At 38.4% G+C, this 20582-nt stretch overlaps 1 non-coding gene across 1 annotated transcript; it reads left to right on the top strand.

Moving 5' to 3' along the window:
* Nucleotides 1-422: 422 nt before the first annotated feature.
* On the top strand, nucleotides 423-529 carry LOC122428541. Its single transcript, XR_006265759.1, has one exon. It is a non-coding gene; the product is annotated as a U6 spliceosomal RNA (small nuclear RNA).
* The last annotated feature ends 20053 nt before the right edge of the window (nucleotides 530-20582 follow it).

Here is a 20582-nt window from a genome sequence, read left to right as displayed (position 1 = left end):
CCCTCAAATACCAATGGCACCTCTTCATAACCTCCATTGATTTCATAGAAATCACAGAAACAATATTAATCAATAAATTATTAGGAACTTAGTTTGTGCTAGGCTGGGTACAAAGCAGTTTATAAAAATATAGTTTTCATAACAAGCCTATGAGCCAGGTACTAATATCACCAGTTCACAGATGAGGAAATAGAAGTTTTGGCAGGTTCACAGATTTGTACAGAACTGTACAGTTAGGAAGAAATAGTGGGTTTAGGTTTTAATCTCAGAAGCTGATTCAAGTGTGGAAACTCATAGTAAATATTTTAGGACACATTAGAAACATCTTCCACTAGGCTTGTGGAGAAATTTGCCATTCCTCAGACTCCAGTTGGTATCAAGACCAACCCAAAACAAGATGTATTACAAAAATGTGTTGTAGAGTGCTCACTTCAGCAGCACATATACTAAAATTGGAAGGATACAGAGAAGATTAGTATGGCCCCTGCACAAGGATGACATTCAAATTCATGAAGCGATCCATATTTTTGGATGAAACTGGAGCCTATTATACAGAGTGAAGTAAGTCAGAAAGAAAAACACCAATACAGTATATTAACACATATATATGGAATTTAGAAAGATGGTAACGATGACCCTATATGCAAGACAGCAAAAGAGACATAGACGTAAAGAACAGACTTTTGGACTCTGGGAGAAGGCGAGGGTGGGATGATTTGAGAGAAGAGCATTGAAACGTGTATTATCATATGTGAAACAGATCGCCGGTCCAGGTTCCATACATGAGACAGGGTGCTTGGGGCTGGTGCACTGGGATGACCCTGAGGGATGGGATGGGAAGGGAGGTGGGAGGGGGTTCAGGATGGGGAACACATGTACACCCATGGCTGACTCATGTGAATGAGTAACAGCAACTGCTGTTACTGCTGCTAAGTCACTTCAGTTGTGTCCAATTCTGTGTGACCCCATAGACAGCAGCCCACCAGGCTCCCCCGTCCCTGGGATTCTCCAGGCAAAAATACTGGAGTGGGTTGCCATTTCCTTCTCCAATGCATGAAAGTGAAAAATGAAAGTGAAGTCACTCAGTCGTGTCCAACTCTTAGCGACCCCATGGACTGCAGCCTACCAGGCTCCTCCGTCCATGGGATTTTCCAGGCAAGAGTACTGGAGTGGGGTGCCATTGCCTTCTCTGGAATGTATGGCAAAAACCACCACAATATTGTAAAGTAATTAGCCTCCAATTAAAATAAATAAATTTAAAAAAATGTTGTGGAGCCCATAGCAGTATGCTCTTCTCCACTCCCTGCTTTGTCAGCCTGATTTAGCCTGACCTTCAGAAACTCACTTGGGGCTCAAAAAAAGTCATTGTTTATGTTATTTGGGAACTTTTTAAGACGGTGTAAGAACAAAGCAATCAGTGAAAACACTGGTAATTATTTCTTTGAGTAGCTTCATATTTTATAGCTACAGGGTTTTTTTTTTTCTTTTCTTTTTTTTGCAAATAACCTGTTTTTCAGGTGGGATGCTGGGGAAATCATTGCAAGTTAAGATTTTGGACATTTAAGCAGAATCTAGGAAAGCCTCTTTCCTTTGAATTAACTAACTAGCACTCCAACTGTCAGGCTTTCTGGAGTTTGTGTGCCTGGGCAGGATAAGATGTTTAAGGGTTGGCTGGGTGGCAGATGACAATTTCTGAAGTGACATTCTCTTTCTCTTCTGGTCTCCTCTATGCAGCTTCCAATCAGAAATATTTGAATACTGATGATGTCTGATCTGAGAATCCAATGTGCATTCCCTGCAAAGCAGGTTGTGATGTGATGGCTTATTGATGTCACTGCTCTCTTTAAGATGCTGGCTGGATCTTCTGTCCACTAACTTGTGATGGGAGATTCCTAGAGACTGATTCACTCTAAGTGGAAGGTTTGTCAATCTCTCTTAAATGAGGAGAGAGTCTCCCACTAAGCACTTAATTAAAAGTCTCCGCTCACAACCGACCTTCCCAAGCTTCTGGGGTTCTTAAGCCATGGTCTCCCTCAAACTCTGCACAGTATGTAAAATGCTAAGTCCACAGAGGAGGACAGTATGACTGCTTTGAGCATTTAATGCACCAGATGACAGGAGTTTGTGCAAGAGACTTAGGATGACAAGAAAGTAAGTGGCTCTGTGGTCCACAAGAACCAGGTGGGACTGGAGTGGAGTGACCAGGTCAGCCAGGCTATGCGGAAACACAAACACTGCTTACTCCATATCTTATCAACTGCCATTTGTGTGACTTCAGTAAGCCCAGTATTAATTTTTTTAAAAAGAGTGTGTGGGGGTGGAGTGGAGCAGGCATGGACGGAAATCTAAATGCCGTCGTACTCATTTCCAGAGCTTTCAGGAGATAACATCCCACCAGGAGACATGTGGGGGCACTTAGGGTAGCCTTGCCCTAGGGCGAAATAATAATCGCAAAGTGATCTTTACATTTTCTGATAAAGCTTTGCCTCTTGCTACTAGCAAAGGCTGATGAACATCACATTTGAGTTAAGCACTAAAAGCAGCAGGGAGTGTTGAGATAAACCACTACAATTATTAACTTCCTTGCTGTTTAATGGCATGAAAACCATCAGTAGCGTGGTGGGTCTGCCTGGGCCCCACAGGGCTCCCGCCATCTTGTGGGGCAAGCGTGCCATGTTTTATTGGCAGCCCACAGGCGTCCGTGCGTGCGCAGCCGTGCGCAGCCGTGCGTAACCGTGCGTGCGCAGCCGCGCATGCTCAGTTGTGTCCGACGCGTCGACCCCTTGGACTGTAGCCTGTCGGGTTCCTCTGTCCATGGAATCCTTCAGGCAAGAATACTGGAGTGGGTGGCCATTTCCTAGTCCAGGGGATCTTCCCAAACCAGGAATGAAACCCACGTCTCCCAAGTCTTCTGCATTGGCAGGCAGAGTCGTTACCTCTGCACCACCTGGGAAGCCCATTGGCAGCCCACGGCTTGTGTTGACCGTACAGCCATCCCTATGAAGGGTTAGTCCCTGAAAGGTGCAGGGTTGGCCCTCCTGAGACGAGTTCGCCTTCTAGGGCCTGGTTAAGTAGAGTAGTGGGTCGGTTTGAAATTTGTCATTCTTATTTATGGCTCTCTGATTTTTTTTTTCCCCACCATGTATGTCATGATACATACCCCCTCCATTGAACCAACCAACTGTTCAGACACGGTGCTTTTGATGGTCCGCATTGAGAATCGATGCTCTGAAAGACTTCATCTTTAAGACCTTGTTGAATTCTTTTAAGCAGGTACTATTTATAACAGTTTTCTTGCTAAGATTGATTTTATGAATGTACTTGCATGAAAAGTATTTTTGAGGCTTATTGGCAATTTATAAAAATAGAATATATGAAGGTTCTAGCATCCTATACCTTCCACAATGTACCACCCATTGTGGAGCCAACCAATGTACCAAAACATAAGATGTTCAAATATCATATTCACTTGATAGTTAAACTCAACATTTGGTAAAACATCGTGTAACTACTGTGTTAAAGATGTGTGCGTGCTCATAGTATACACATTATATAATTTTAGTTATTATTTTTATTTAATAAGTGATTGATAAACCCAACATTGTAATATGTATTTGGCAAGATGTGTATTGATATTGATTTTTTTGTCTAAATTGTTACCATACATAACCTGAAAATGACTTCTAGATTTTGAAATGAAAAAAATTAAAAAGGACCACATTTTCTGAAAAAAAAAAAAAAAAGATGTGTGCGTGCTGTTGTTTCAGTCATGCCTGACTGTTTGTGACCCCACAGGCTGTGGCCTACCAGGCTCCTCTGTCCATGGGATTCTCCAGGCAAGAATACTGGAGTGGGTTGCCATGCCCTTCTCTGTGGGATCTTCTCCATCCAGGGATCAAAACTGTGTCTTTAACATCTCCTGCATTGGCAGGCAGGTTCTTTACCACTAGTGCCACATGGGAAGCCCAGTCTTCACAAAATATTTTTTGAAAACATAAAATAAATACTTTTATGGAATGCCTGAGTAGATTCATCCACATCCTTGATCCTTAACATGTTACAAATATGGAAAGTCACATGGAACAGGCATTGGATGGGTTTGGTAGGTCCGCAAGAAATAGACGTTAGTCATGGGGCACTTTAGAGGAAAAAACCCCGGCCCAGGAGGAACTGATGTGAGAAAATCCCAAAGTAAATCCCTGACTTGAAGGTTTAAGGAAAATAGCAATGGAGGTGTCTGCAGAGGTGTCTTCATCCGTCAAAATGCTTTCAGGTGTAATGAATAGAAAACCCTGACTCAGATGGGTTTGCCCCTGAAGACCTTGACTTAACCTTGGAATAACCTGGGGATCAGTAGTTTCTAAACTCCCTAGAGATTCTGTTACACAGTGAAAGTTAAGAAACACTGATTTAAACAGTAATAAAATGTATTAGCTCACATAACAGCAAGCCTGGATGTAGAACTGGCTTCAGCAGCTCTGCGCTCCCACCTGACACCCAGGTTATTTCCATCTCTCTGGTTTCTGATCTTTGGCCGCAGTTGCAAAGATCTGCAAGATGGCTGTGGTTGGTTTAGACCACAGTGAGAGAAGTAAAGGAAAAACCATCTCCTCCTTGCGCTCTCTCTCAGAAGCAAGCAAATGATCCCTACTCACACCTTGGACTTCACCTGATGGCTCATTTGTCAGAGTCAGCCATTTCTGAGTCAGTCACTGGCAAGGAGGATGGGACTCTCCTTTAGATCTATCAGGAAGCCCTGGGAACCAAAAGTAAGATGGCCAACACCCATGGCTTTGCCATAAAGCACAAGACCATGTGCCTGAATAAACTGTTATGAAGAAAAATAAAGTCTGGATGAAGGAGATCATTCACTGTGAATGATGCGGTGAACTGCAGTGACTTGTTTGGTTTTATTTTACATCTTGCTGCTTTAAAAAAAATACTTATTTATTTATTTGGCTACACTGGGTCTTTGTTTCGGCTTGTGGGATCTTAGTTCCTCAACCAGGAATTGAACCTGCATCCCCTGCACTGGAAGGCAGATTCTTAACCACTGGGCCAACATGGAAGTCTCTTACTGCTTTTCTTTTTTCTTCAAGTCACAAAACTAATATATGTTCTTTATGCAAAATTTTTACAATTTAGGAAATTAAAATCACATTACTCTCTACCTAATGACATTATTATAATTTGGTTTTAATAATATGTTTTAAATATGAGCTTCCCTGATGGCAGTGAGGAGACACAGGAGATGCAGGTTCAATCCCTGGGTTGGGAAGATCCCCTGGAGAAGAAAATGGCAACCCACTCCAGTATTCTTGCCTGGAAAATCTCATGGTCAGAGAAGCCTGGCTACAGTCCATGGGGTCACAGTGTTGGACACAACTGAGCAACTGAACACATACAAACACATTTTAAATATATGTTAAAAATATATATATATATGTTATATATATTTAGCATATATGTGTATATTTAGAATATATATGATTAGAAACCAAATAGTAACACAAAAACATATTTTATATCTATGTGTGTATATATTTTAGATGTCAATGTATGTCATACATTGACATACTTATTGTCATGCTTACACTAGATATGTAAGTATATAATTGTATAAAAATATGCATGGCATTTGTAAGTCTGCTTTTTGACTAAATATATACTATGAACATTTCCCCATGTTAGTAAATACTCTTCTAAATCTTGATTTTTGATAGTCACAGTCTTCCATTGTTAAATGTATAAAATCCAGTATTCTGTTCTTGAGCTTCGTTTTTTCTCAAGCTTTTAAAATTATAAATATTAGTTTGATAAACATAACTGTCTTTTCTTTCTCTTAGAGATCTATTCCTAGAGGTGGAGTGGTAGATTTAAGATTAAGAACATTTTTAAAGCCTTTATTAACTACTGCCAATTTATCAACTGCTATGAGTGATACAATGCCTTAGGAAAGCAACTTAAAGAATGTATCTGGTCTGTTGTATCAAAAGTTTTAAACATATTTATATGTACTAATCCTGTTCCTGGGGATTTATACTGAGGAATTAATCTGAACTAAACAAAAGTAGAAGGTTATTTGCACAAAAATGTTACTGGCAGCCTCCTTTATAACAGTAAACTTTCGGAAACAACTAAATGCTTTAGAAACACATTACTGGAAGCGTTCTGGAGATCATCTTTTACTTTTCACACTTGGAAAACTAGCATCCAGAGAGTTAAAGTAACTTCCCTAAGGTCACACAGAAAGCTGGGGTATTCTGACTTCCGTTCCACAACAGGAGACTTATAAAAGCTTAACTTATAGCGTGAAGAATCTGCCTGCAATGCAGGAGACCTGAGTTCGATCCCTGGGTTGACAAGATCCACTGGAGAAGGGAATGGCTACCCACTCCAGTATTCTTGCCAGAAGAATTCCATGGACAGAGGAATCTGGTGGGCTACAGTCCATGAGGTTGCAGAGTTGGACATGACTGAGCCACTACACTTCAATTCACTTATTTTTTCAAAATATTAAACTTTATTCATAATGAATACTCAGCCCTTAATGATTTAATCTCTTTTGGGGGAAATAAAGTTTCCAAAATATAATATAAATTACATTATGAAATATGCAAAATAAACTAATTTTACAAATGTAAAATATCATCAGATTTTAAAGCATTGAGAAAGCTATATATCCTACCTGAGCTTTATTGTACACTGCTTAAAAGATAATATTATTTTTAAAATTAGAAAACATTAAAATATTTTTAATGTAAAAGATATATTTAAAAACAGTGTTCTGTAAGAAAATCTGCCTGTTTTGAACAAAGCAAAACTTCATCCATATTTCTAGTTTCTTCTTAAATAACACAGGAATTTAGAATGCACTAATTTTATACTGTCACAGTTTCCATCTTCATATTAACTAGAACTTAAATTCTCTAAAATTAGTATTTTTAATGTGAGATAAATCATAATTTAGTGCAAAAGATTTATATGTAAAGTTAAAATAATTATAATGTCACTATCCATCTTGATAACCAAATTCCAAAAGAGATTCACTTCTGAGAACAATGAGCTAATTCAAGAAATTGAATTAAACCAGTGTTCCAGAAACCATTTCACAACCCTCCCAAATCAAGTCCCCCTACTTTCTCATCAGAATTAGTCACTATCTAAGTTTCAGTGACAAAAAAATCTCTTAGAGTTACAGATGCAGAAAACAAACTTATTGTTACCAGGATGTAAGGGTGAGGAGGGATAAACTGGAAGCTTCAGATTGATACATACACACTCAATCAGTCAGTTCAGTCGCTCAGCCTTGTTTGACTATTGGCGACTCCATGATTCGCAGCACGCCGGACCTCCCTGTCCATCACCAACTCCCAGAGCTTACTCAAACCTATGTCCATTGAGTCGGTGATGCCATCCAACCATCTCATCCTCTGTCCTCCCCTTCTCCTCCCGCCTTCAATCTTTCCCAGCATCAGGGTCTTTTCAAATGAGTCAGTTCTTTGCATCAGGTGGCCTAAGTATTGAAGTTCCAGCTTCAGCATCAGTCCTTCCAATGAATATTCAGGACTGATCTCCTTTAGGATGGACTGGTTGGATCTCCTTGCAGTCCAAGGGACTCAAGAGTCTTCTCCAAGATCACAGCTCAAAAGCATCAATTCTTTAGCACTCAGCTTTCTTTATAGTCCAACTCTCACATCCATACATGACTACTGGAAAAATCATAGCTTTGACTAGATGGATCTTTGTTAGCAAAGTAATGTCTCTGCTTTTTAATATGCTGTATAGATTGGTCATAAATTTTCTTCCAAGGAGTAAGCGTCTTTTAATTTCATGGCTACAGTCATCATCTGCAGTGATTTTGGAGCCCCCCAAAATAAAATGTGTCCCTATTTCCATTGTTACCCCATCTATTTGCTATGAAGTGACGGGACCAGATGCCATTATCCTTAGTTTTCTGAATGTTGAGTTTTAAACCAACTTTTTTACTCTCCTCTTTCACTTTCATCAAGAGGCTCTTTAGTTCCTCTTCCCTTTCTGCCATAAGGGTGGTGTCATCTGCATATCTGAGATTATTGATATTTCTCCTGGCAATCTTGATTCCAGCTTGTGCTTCCTCCAGCCCAGTGTTTCTCATGATGTACTCTGCATATAAGTTAAATAATCAGGGTGACAATATACAGCCTTGATGTACTCCTTTCCCGATTTGGAACCAGTCTGTTGTTCCATGTCCAGTTCTCTAACTGTTGCTTCCTGACCTGCATACAGATTTCTCAGGAGGCAGGTCAGGTGGTCTGGTATTCCCATCTCTTTCAGAATTTTCCACAGTTTGTTGTGATCCACACAGTCGAAGGTTTTGGCATAGTCAATAAAGCAGAAATAGATGTTTTTCTGGAACTCTCTTGCTTTTTTGATGGTCCAATGGATGTTGGCAATTTGATCTCTGGTTCCTCTGCCTTTTCTAAATCCAGCTTGAGCATCTGGAAGTTCACAGTTCATGTACTGTTGAAGCATAAATACACACTACTATATACAAAATAGATAACTAGTAAGGACCTACTATATAGCACAGAGAACTCTACTCAATAGTCTGTAATGGCCTATATGGAAAAACAATCTAAAAAAAGTAGGCATATGTGTATATATAACTGATTTATTTTGCTGTACGGTTGAAACTAACACAACATTGTGAATCAACTATGTGCCAATAAAAACTATTTTTAAAAATTTCTCATTTTTTACTGTTTTAATAAGTATGTACATGTCATAAAACAACATAATTTTGGTTTGCCTGTCTTGGGACTTTATATAAACAGACTGACTCTAAGAACCAATCATAAGTATCCTTTTCTCATTTGCATCTGCTCAGTATTATTCTTAGATTTAATAACATTATCAACTTTTTGTTTACTGCGTTATGCATTCATTTCTTCTGTTTTCAATTCCTTCTTTCGTACATTATTTTCTATGTGGTGTGTGCGTGTTAGTCACTCAGTTGTGTTTGACTCTTTGTGACCCCTGACCAGGAGTGGTGGATTTCACTGAAGACAAAATTTAAGTACGACTTGATCCTCTGCAGTGTGAGTTTCTTCCCCAGGTCGATGGTTCCTGTGTCCCCGTATGTGTGATATTCTTGTTCAGTGTTCAAACAGATCTTCACTGGAGAGAGGAACAGAGCTCTGGAGTGTCCACTGAAGGCATGAGGACGCAACAAACCCCCCAGGAGCATCCTTTCATGAGAAAAGATATTTAAAAAAAACTTAAAAAGCTGTGTTGGGTGGAGAATAATAATGCTAGGACAACTATTTCTACTAGAGTTAGGAAAAGCTTTCTGGTTTGGACAGATTTATATTTACTAGAGGGTGAGGAAGGGAGAGGCCAAAGGCCAGGGAGGATGTGCTTCCTTCCTTCTTTTAATTGTTTAGGCAGTCATTGCGCACCCACACACACACAGACACACACAGACACACACACACACACAGACACACACACACCCATGTTCTACAGTAGGTGTTTGCCAAGAGTAGATTCTCCATATATGCACATGGTGAAAAGCAACCTAACTAGATGATCATCTACATTTATTTATGTGTTATTCGGTATACAGCATGCATACCTTACACTGTGACGTGTTGTAAATAAACTTTGGAGTCAGGCAGCATACATTCGAATGCTTTGGGTCTCACTTGCAGTATATCGTTTGGTGAAATAGCTAAGCACTGGTTTTCTCATTCCACAGTTACCTTTTAGGATCATTGCAAGTATTGGCAACAAGGTAAGGTGCTTAACATATTCCCTAGCTTTATAGTACCTGCTTAATAAATACAATAACAGTAGCAATTGTCATTTTGTTTGTTCTCTCACTGGAAAAACATATTAACCATTTTGACAAAGATACACAATTCTATACTTTATCAATTTTATACTTTATGCTTCTTGCTGGAAGTTGTTTCCACTGATGCTGGGTAAAGAGGGTAGTTGAATTGTGTGGATCATTTATTTTGAAATTTGCGCCAAGATTTTCAATAGGACGGACCATCATTTAATTCATTAATTAATATGTTTTTACTTTGTGCTAGACACTGTACTAAAATGCTGGAGATAAAATGGTGAGCAAGATAAATTGGATTCTGCCTTCCTGGAGTTGATAGCACAGGGGACTTTTTACCCCCTTGTATCCTTTTTCTGGGCCATATAGGCAATATTCTTTGTACTAGAATAATGGATGCTTTGAGATGTCCATCTGGAGACCTTGTCCTCTCAATACATCTCTCAGTCTGAGCACCTTTGGAAGCAATGCTTGCTGCATTTGGGGATCCCTAGCTCAATCCCAAACAGGCCACCAACCATGAAGGAGCCATGGCAAATTCAGGCAAGGAAATCTCCTACAACTTCAGGAACCTGGGCATTTCCGACCTATTCTGGAGGGATTTGAAACCCACTTAATATAGATATCCTGTAGAACTCCATTCTACTGGGATCTTTGTATAATCAGTTTTTATAGAAGCAGTTTCTTCTGCAGAAGTAACAATCTTCTAAGGAGAAGGAGCAGCTCCCTAATTACCCATTCCCTGCCTGCCCCAGCCCCCCTCCCCTTTTTCTAAAAAAAATTTCTCCTCTTTTTGGGGTGGGGGGAATTTTCCAATATTTTAATGTGAAAAATTTCAAATTACAGTATAGTTGATAAAATTGACAGTAAACACTTATACACCCTTCACCTAGAGTCTACTACTAACATTTAACTAAATTTGCTTTTTCATGTATCTGGTCATCTGTTTCTCCCTCTGTCCATCCATGAATGCATCTTTTCTTTATTGCATTGCAACTTGCAGACATCAATTTTTTTTTCCCTATAAATATTTCAGTATGCATAATGTTAAGGAGAGTTCAGTATTTGTTTGCAGCTTTTTGTTTTGATATAAAATGCACAGAACAAATCTTAATTTATCTTAAGTATATATGATGATGTTGATCATTCATAAACTCCTAATACCCAAACCTCTTTTGAACAGTACCTTCAGGTTCAGAAAGTTGTTTCTTGCCCTTCCCAGTCAATCTCTGCCAACTCCCACCCACCAGAGTCAACTATAGTTCTCATTTTTTCTATCTTAGATTAGTTTTCTCTATAACGGAGTCATGCAGTACATAGTCTTGTGTGAGGCTTTTTCCACTCAGCAAATATCTTTAAGTTTCAATCATATTTTTTTGTGTATTAGTGGTTCATCAGTGGTTTATATTACTGAGTAGCATTCCATTTTATGGCTAAGCCACAGATTTAGTATGTCAGCTTCAAGGTAGTTAAAATTTTTACATACTGGTTCAGGGTTTCAAAAGTGAGTATTTTCAGTGATCAAGGCCGAGGTTGTGTGACATTTTATGACCTAGCCTCAGAAGTCACCTTGATGAAAGTGTTTATAAGCCTACCCAGATTCAAGGGAGGAGAGACAGACTCCAACATTCAATGGAGTGGACGTCAGAGAATTTGCAACCGTGCGTTAAAACTAACACTGGGTGTTAAAACTAACAGTGGGTTTATGCTTACCATCTTACGTTTGTTTTCAACTTGTTCTATCTGATTGTTTATTTCCTTGTTCTTGCTTACATGTTTTCTCTTGGATTAATTGGGTGTTTTTTACTATTCTTCTGGCTTTTTGATATGTATGATAACAGAATGTTCTTAATTCCTCCCTCCTATTCCTTATGTCACTGGTGTCATTCATTTAATTTATATATAAGCATACATAAACCGAACCATACATACATGGGCTTCCCTTGGTGGCTCGGACAGTAAAGAATCCTCCTGCAATGATGGAGACCCGGGTTCAATCCCTGGGTTGGGGAGATCCCCTGGAGAAGGGAATGGCAGCCCACTCCAGTATTCTTGCCTGGAGAATTCCAAGGACAGAGAAGCCTGGCGGGCTACAGTCCATGGGGTGGCAAAGAGTCAGATGTGACTGAGCAACTAACACTTTTTAAAAAAATATTGAAAAAAAATAAATAAATAAAAATAAAAAATAAAAAAATATTGAGCTTTTTTCATAATGAACACTCACAAACATATGTATATATGTATGCTATTGTATATATGCTTATATACATATAAGCATTCATAACTGAACATATTATTGCTATTTTGAATGAACTGTTATATAAGCTAATAATAAGAAAAATAGATGTTTTTATTTTACTTTCATTTATTATCTGGTGCTCTTTCTTTCTTTCTGTAAATCTGAGTTTTTAATCAAAATCAATTTCCTTCTCTAAATACTTCCGAACATTTTCTTGCAAGGCAGGTCTACTGGCAACAAATTCCCTCAGTTTTTGTTTTTCTGAGAAAGTCTTTATTTCTCCTTCAGTTTTGAAGGATAACTTCACAGAGTACAGAATTCAAAGTTGGAAGTTTTTTTCTATTCACATTTCAAATATTGCACCCTATTCTCTTCTTGCTTACATGGTTTCTGTAGAGAAGTTGGATGTAATTGTTATCTTTGCTCCTCTATACATAGCTGTTTAAGAATTTTTCTTTATGCTTGGTTTTCTTAAATTTGAATATGATATACCCACGTGTGTTCTTTTCATTTCTGTGTTTATTTTTCATTTATCCTGCTTAGTGTTCTCTGAGATTTCTAGATCTGTGCTTTCATGTCTAATGTTAATTTGGGGAAATTCTGAGCCCTTATTGCTTGAAATATTTCTTCTTTTCCTGTCTCTCTTCTCCTTCCAAGATTCCCATTGTGTGTCTGTAACACCTTTGGTAGTTATACCTGTTTTTGGATACTCTGCCCTGTTTTTTCAGCCTTTTTTTTTTTCTTCTTTTCTCTTTTGGAAGTTTTTAACATCATATCCTCATAGAGATTCTTTCCTCAGCCATGTTCAGTCCACTAGTGATATCAGAAGGCATTCTTCATTTCTGTTACAGAATTTTTGGTCTTTAACATTTTGTTTCAACTAGTTTTAAGACTTCTTATCTCTCTGCTTAAGTCATACATCTGTTCTTGCATGTCGTCTACTTTTCCCATAAAGCCTTAGCATGTTGATCATAGTTTTAAAAATTTATGGTCTGATGATTCCAGCATTCCTGTCATCTTTGACTCTGGATCTGATGCTTGTTTCATCTCTTCAAAGTGTATTTTTCTTGCCCTCTAGCATGCCTTATACTTTTTTGTTGAAAGGTGGCCATAATGTAGTGTATAAAGGAACTGCAGTAAATATGCCTTTAGTAATATGGTGGTAAAGTCTGGGGAGAGGGAAAATGTTCAGTAAGCCTATGATTAGGCCTCAGTCTTTTGGTGACCTGTGTCCTGAACAGTGAATTTCATCAGTTCTTCTCAATTTTATTCCCCACCATTCTACCCTTCAGTAGGACAAAATGTCTGGTTGGGGCTAAAGTTGGGTATTTCCCTTTCTCCAGTGAGTTTAGGCTCTGATAGAACCCTAGGAAGTTGGACTTTGATAAAATAGTTTCTCTTGAGTTCAGGTCTTGCTAAGAAGAACAGAATGCTCTAGCATATTTCAAAATGGTTTCTTTTCTACTTTTCTGCTGGAAGCCCTGAGAGATTTCTCCACTGTCTACTATAAAGACCTGGTAAAACCCTTAGAAGTAAAATTCACAGAAGTGTGGGAGATTTTGTGAGTTGTGAGCCCCTATGACTGAGCCTCTCTGAAGACTTTTTTAAAGACTTTATTTTTTCAATGTATTTATTTATTAAATTTAATTAATTAATTAATTAATTTATGACTGTGTTGGGTCTTCATTGCTACTTGTGGGCTTTCTCTAGTTTCGTGAATGGAGGCTACTCTTCATTGTGGTTTGTTGGCTTCTCGTTGCAGTGGCTTCTCTTGTAGAGCATGGGCTCTAAGGCACACAGGCTTCAGTAGTTGCAGCTTATGGGCTCAGTAGTCAGGGCTCAGCTCCCTCACAGCATGTGGGATCCTCCTGGACCAGGGATTGAAGCCATATTCCCTGCATTAGTAGCAAATTCTTAACTACCAGGCCACCAGGGAAGCCCCAGACTTTATTTTTTTTAGAACAGTTTTAGGTTCACACCATAATTAAGAGGAAGGTACAGAGATTTCCCTCACACCCTCTGCACCTGCACATGCATAGCCTTCCCCACCACCAACATCATCCAACTAAATGTTTTGTCTTTTACCAAGGGATGAATCTACATTGGCACATAATCACCCAAAGTCTTTAGGGTTCATTCTGGGTATTGTATATTCTAGGGGCTTGGACAAATATATAATGACATGTACTCATCATTATAATATCATACAGAGTATTTTAACTGCCCTAAAGTTCCTGTGAGCTTTGCCTCTTCATGCTTTATGCCCTCTCCCCCGCGATCACTGGTCTGTCACCTCAGTCTTGCCATTTCCGCAGTGTTGTAGAGTTGGAACCACACAGCATGTAGTCTCCCCAGGCTTTCACTTAGTAATGTACATTTTCACGTGCTAATACACTTTTAAGGTTCTCCCGTGTCCTTTCACAGTTTGACAGCTCATTTCTTCTTAGTACTGAATAATATTCCATTGTCTGGATGCATCGTATTTTATCTGTCCATACGCCCACTGAAGGACAGCTTGGTTGTTTCCAAGTTTAAGCAATGATGAATAAGGTTATTTTATTTTATTTTTTTGAATAAGGTTATTTTAAACAATTATAACATCTGTGTGTGAGTTTTTGTGGGCCATGAGTTTTCACCTCCTTTGGATAAATACCAAGGAGTATGATTGCTGGATTTTTATGGTATGAGTATGTTTACTTGTGTGAAAACTGGCAAACCATCTTCCAAAATGATTGCTCTATTTTTTAATTCCTACCAGAAATGTGTATGAGTTCCAGTTACTCCACACCCTTGCCAGTATTTGGTGGTGTCAGTGTTTCAGGTTTTGGTCATTCTCATAGATGTGGTAATACCTTACTGATGTTTTAATTTGCATCTCCCTGATAACATAGTCTATGGAGCATCTTTTCTTATGCTTATTTGCCACCTATTTGTACATGTTTTTGGTGAGGTAATGGATCCATTTTTTAATCATTTTTTTTCCTTATTGTTAAGTTTCAAGAGCTCTTTGTGTATATTGAATAACACTCTTTTATCAGTTGTATCTTTTGCAAATATTTTCTCTCAGCCTGTGGACTGTCTTCTCATGCTTTTAGCATTGTCTTTCCCAGAGAAGAAGTTTATAATTTTAATGAAGCCAGCTTATCAATTTCTTTTGTGGATTATGCTCCATGTTATATGTAAAATGTAATTTCTATACTCAAGGTCATCTCGATTTTCTCCTATGTTATAATCCAGGAGTTTTATAGTGTTGCATCTTACACTCAGGTCTGTGACTGTTTGGAAATAATTTTTGTGAAGGGTATAAGGTCTGTGTGTAGCTTTTTTTTTTTTTTTGCATGTGGATGTCCAGGTATTCCCATACCATTTAGTGAAAAGACTATCTTTGCTCCACTGTATTGCTTTTTCTCCTCTGTCAAAGAGCAGTTGACTGTATCTGTGGAAAGCTATTTCTAGGCTCTCAATTGTATCCCATTTATCTATTTTCTATTCTTTTGTCAACATCACACAAGATTACTGTTGTAAGTCCTAAAGCTGTGTAGTATCAGTCCTCCAATTTTTTTCTTCTCTTTTAGTATTGTATTGGCTATTATAGGTCTTCTACCTCTCTATGTAAACTTTAGAATCAGGTTTGTCTGCTGATATCTATTAAATAATGTGCTAGGATTTTGGTTGGGATTGCACTGAATCTATAGATCAAGCTGGGAAGAACTGACATCTTGATAATGCTGTTTTCCTATCCATGAACACAGAATATCTCTCCATTTATTCAGTTCTTTGATTTTATTCATCAGACTTTTGTAGTTTTCCTTATATAGATCTTGTACATATTTAGTTAGATTTACAAACATTTAATCTTGGAGGGTAATAAGTAAATGATAAGGTATTTCAAGAAAATGGGCACCACTTTCAAAAGAATCTTCTGAGATGGTCTTGATCACCTGATGGAAGCAAGATAGCAACTGGCTCAGTCAACATGTTTATGTTTGTGCAGGATTTCAGAAACAGGAGTATTTTGTGAGAGCTGCCCAACCATGCTGGCTCCATCAGTGAAATGTCTTTCTACCCCGATGAGTCTATCATTCACTCATGATCCAGTGACAAGAAACTTATATGGGGGAGATTCAGTGAAGATGTGGAATGGAAAACTTGAGGCTACTTGGCCTTGATAGCTCAGATTGCCTAAGTGATATCAAATGGTGCCCAGGCCAGCATCCCCCCTTCAGATGAAGATCATTACTGACAAGAAACAATATGGCCATCTTCCAATGACCACATGTATTCCATTTCACCAGAATGATTAAGGCAAGCTTCCAGGGCTCTCTAAAAACCACCTGCCATATTTCAAAGATTATTTTATTTTCCTCTTTTCTGTTCTTTAAATAAAATTTCTTCAAAAGGGCAGGTTTTGCTTTGTTTACTGTTTTCTAGTCCAAGCTGAAGACAAGGACTGAGGCTAAAATTTGTTGGGGAATTTTTTCAGTAACTGGCTTTCTGTGCTTCTTTGAGTTATTTTGTCCTAAAAACCAAATAGATGCCTTTCTTGCCTTGTAGGCAAGAACGTTTTTAGTTTTAAATTTTACCATTCATTGAGAATTCTCAGAGTTGTCCATACTCAGCCTGCAGCAATTTGTCAATTACAGTTGAGGTTTTTCTGCCCTGGCAGTGGTTCCCACAGAAGTTTCTACTTGTAAATTTCTGCTCCAATAAGTTGTGGCTCTCTGTATTCACTTGTTTCTTCAATTTGAAGGGCAGCAGTTTGACCTTTGACCTCACTTCTCCCACAGAGAAGTCTAAGAAGAATTGTTGATTTTCCAGTTTGTTCAGCTTTTCACTGTTAGGACAGGGTAGTGACTTTTTAAAGTTCCTTACGTGATGGACAGGAAACTGGGAGCCCATTACCTTTCCTCATTGTTTTTTACTTTCTGTATATCCAAGTTGCTATCTGATAAATTTCTTTTTAGTCTGAGATTTTTTCTTTAGCATATAGTGTATTGAATAGTATAAATTTACTTGCAGCAAATTCTGTGTGCCTTCTTTCATCTGAAAATGTCCCTACTTTACCTTCATTTTTGAAGAATCTTTTAGTTGGATATAGAATTCAATGGTGACAGTTTTATTTCCTTTAAAGATGGTATTGCATTGTTTTCTAAGATGTTTTTTGTCTTGTACAGTTTCTGATGAGACATCAGCTATCATTCATAACATTGTTCCATATGTATATCTTATTTTTCTGATGCTTTTAAAATATTCTCTTTCTCTTTATGTTTCACCAATTTGGGCATCATGTATTTAGGAGGAGTTTTCTCTATATTTATCTTGCATGGGGCTTGTTGAATATCTTGGATCCATGGGTTCGTGTTTCTATCAGATTTGGAGAGTTTCAGTTATTATTTCTTAAAGTATTTTCTTCTGCCTGCTTATTTCTCTCCCCCTCATACTCAAATTACATGGATATGGACTTCCCTGCTGGTCCCGTGGTTAAGACTCCATGCTTCCACTGAAGGGGACACAGGTTCAGTCCCTGGTTAGGGAAGTTCCACATGACATTTAGTGTGGCCAAAAAATAACAAAATAAAAAATAAAGAAGGCATTGTTTCCAGGGGCTGAGGAGAGGAAAGAATGGGGAGTGACTGTTTAAAAAAATTGCATGTACATTAGAAACTTGATTTTATTCCATGCTTATTGATAATCTATTCATTTTTCTACATTTTTCTCTCTTTCCTCCTATTTCAGTAATTGCTATTGTGCTTTCTTCCCATTCACTGATCCTCTCCTCTGCAGTATTTAAATGCTATTCTTAAGCACCAGTGTCATTTTTCAGTTTTATATTTTCAATTTTTTATTGTTTAAATTGTTCTCCTAAAATACGTCTCCTAAAATACGTCATCTCTTTACTTATTATATCCATATTTTAATGCAATTTCTTTAACATATTACAATAGTTGATTAAAAGTCCTGCTATGATAATTCTAATAACTGAGTCATCTTTGGGTTTGTATCTGTTGACTGCTCCTACATCCTAACTTCGAATGTGGGTTCTCCCATGCCATTTCTTAAAATGTCAATTCTCCCATGATGCAGCTTTCAAATTGGTGTGGAAAAAAATCCAACATGATCTGAAATGTCAGTGAAGCCTCTTTTCTGGTTTAAAATTTACCTGAAAGGTAGAAGACAGAATCCCACTGGAGTCAGCCTGGAGATGGTGGAAATATTTGGATGGCTTTAGACATCTGAGTAGTCCTGGCTTTCAAATGTAGGGGATTTTCTGGGTTCAGTTCTACACTTGATCCTCTTCTTACTCTGTGTACTTTTACTGGATGATCCTATCCGTTCTTATGGCTCCAATTGGTATCTATATATTGATAAATTTCAAAACTATACTTATAGCCCAAAACTTCCTCCTGAGTTCCAGACCCATATGTCCACTGCATACATTTCCATGTGCAGGTCATAAAGACACTTTCAACTGAGCATATTCATAACATAATAAATGTACACATTCTTTCTCTCTCTCTTTCTCTCCTTGCTAGGCTTTGTGAAAAATTGTTAGTCACTCAGTCGTGTCTGACTCCTTGTGACCCCATAAACTGTAGCCCACCAGGCTTCTCTGTCCACAGAATTCTCCAGTCAGGAATATTGGAGTGGGTAGCCGTTTCCTTCTCCAGGAACTCTTCCCGACCCAGGGATTGAACCCACATCTCCTGCATTGCAGGCAGATTCTTTACCATTTGAGTCACCAGGGAAGCCCAGACTTTAGGATATCACAATAAAAAATTTTTAAATACTTTATATAAAATTGTATACAAAATTTTTATATTAAAAATTGGGGTACCAAGATTAAATTCCTAAGGTATCATTTCTTGTTAAAGTGTTCACTTTAATAATTAAACCAACATCCTATTTTATATCATTTTACATTAGAATTTTTATTATTTGACCTTTGACTATCTATTATTTACATAATCAAAAATACAAAAAGTCTATTAAAAGAAGTCATTGCCCAGGCAAAAAGAAGATTTAGAGGAAGCATAAATGATTGTCTTTGAATGTGTTAAGGTGTAGCAAGCATAAATCAATACAATATCTCTTTGCCACTTCAACTAAAATCTAAAAAAAAACCTATTAACTTCACTGAGTTGTGAGTTGGCATATTCTATGAATTTAAGTTATGAATATCCATAACATCTTTATCACTGAAACATGAAAAGACAAGTCGTTTGTTAGGGTATATTCCAGGAAACCAAAGGGAGTGTGCCTCATTCCTTAGCCTGGGATATGACACGAAATGATGGACAATTGCTGCTGTGTGGGGAAGACCATCACGTATTTCTCCTAGTGTAAAGTTACTGGAAAGAATGTTCTTTTCTCTCTTTCTTTAAAGAACATAGGTGATAATTTGAGGCTAAATTGGGAGGAGTTGGCTACTTAGGCTACAGAACAGAGGAGCTTGAAAAAAAAAAAAATTCTTCAAAACTTTGCCCAGGATTCGTCTTTGATTCCCATGCTCTTGTCCTGCTTTACATCTTTAGTGAGCATGACGGCAAAGACTTGGGTTTGTCTCAAAACTGCCCCTGAGAAGCTGCAAGCCCTGCCCCTGCAAGCCTGTTGGCTTTCTCTCACTGGGCAATTCAGCGTGTATCCTTGTGGAAGGCCGGCCCCAGGGGAGCAGGCGGCCTGCATCACGTCTCCAGAACGAGTTCCACAGTTGGGCTCTGCTTTTTCCATGGGTCAGTGAGGTAGTGGGAACGGTGAAAAAAGCCCCAAATCTGAAGTCAGTGACCAGTATTCAAATTCCTGCTTCTGTGCCTTGATAACCTTAGGTAATTCTTATCTTTCCTTCTCTGAAAAAAATGGAAGTAACAGTACCTTTCTTGCACGGTTGCTGTGGAAACTAGGTTAAGACACTCTAGTACCTGATAGCCAGTTAGTGCTCTATAAATGCTAATTTTTCCCAACCCCTTTTCCTTTCAACCTCTAGGTAAGTTATGGGAGAGAGTGATGCAAATCACCAGCTACAGCCACAAAGATGTCAGAAAGACAGGTCTGTGGAAGTGGATATTGTGCATGTTTGTATTTTTATTCCCCTTAATTTTCCATTAGTCCTACCGTTTGGTATGGAAAGAAAGAAGGGAGAATTCCCTATGGTCCAGTGGTTAGGACTCTGCACTTTCACTGCTGAGGGTTCAGTTTCTGGTTTGGGAACGAGGATTCTACAAGCCATGTCATGTGACCAAAAAAAAAAAAAAAAGAAAAGAAAAAGAAAATTATGTTCTACTAAGGTTGGCCAGGCTTCACTGGTAGCTCAGCTGGTAGAGAATGTGCCTGCAATGCAGGAGACCCCAGTCGATTCCTGGGTTGGGAAATTTCCCTGGAGAAGGAATAGGCTACCCACTCCAGTATTCTTGGGCTTCCCTGGTGGCTCAGAGGGTAAAGCGTCCGCCTGCAATGTGGGAGACCCAGGTTCAATCCCTGAGTTGGGAAGATCCCCTGGAGAAGGAAATGGCAACCCAC

Source organism: Cervus canadensis, chromosome 26, assembly GCF_019320065.1.
Source record: "Cervus canadensis isolate Bull #8, Minnesota chromosome 26, ASM1932006v1, whole genome shotgun sequence".
Lineage (NCBI taxonomy): Eukaryota > Metazoa > Chordata > Mammalia > Artiodactyla > Cervidae > Cervus > Cervus canadensis.
Note: the sequence above shows the minus strand (reverse complement) of the source record. Positions and strands in the feature narration are given on the sequence as shown.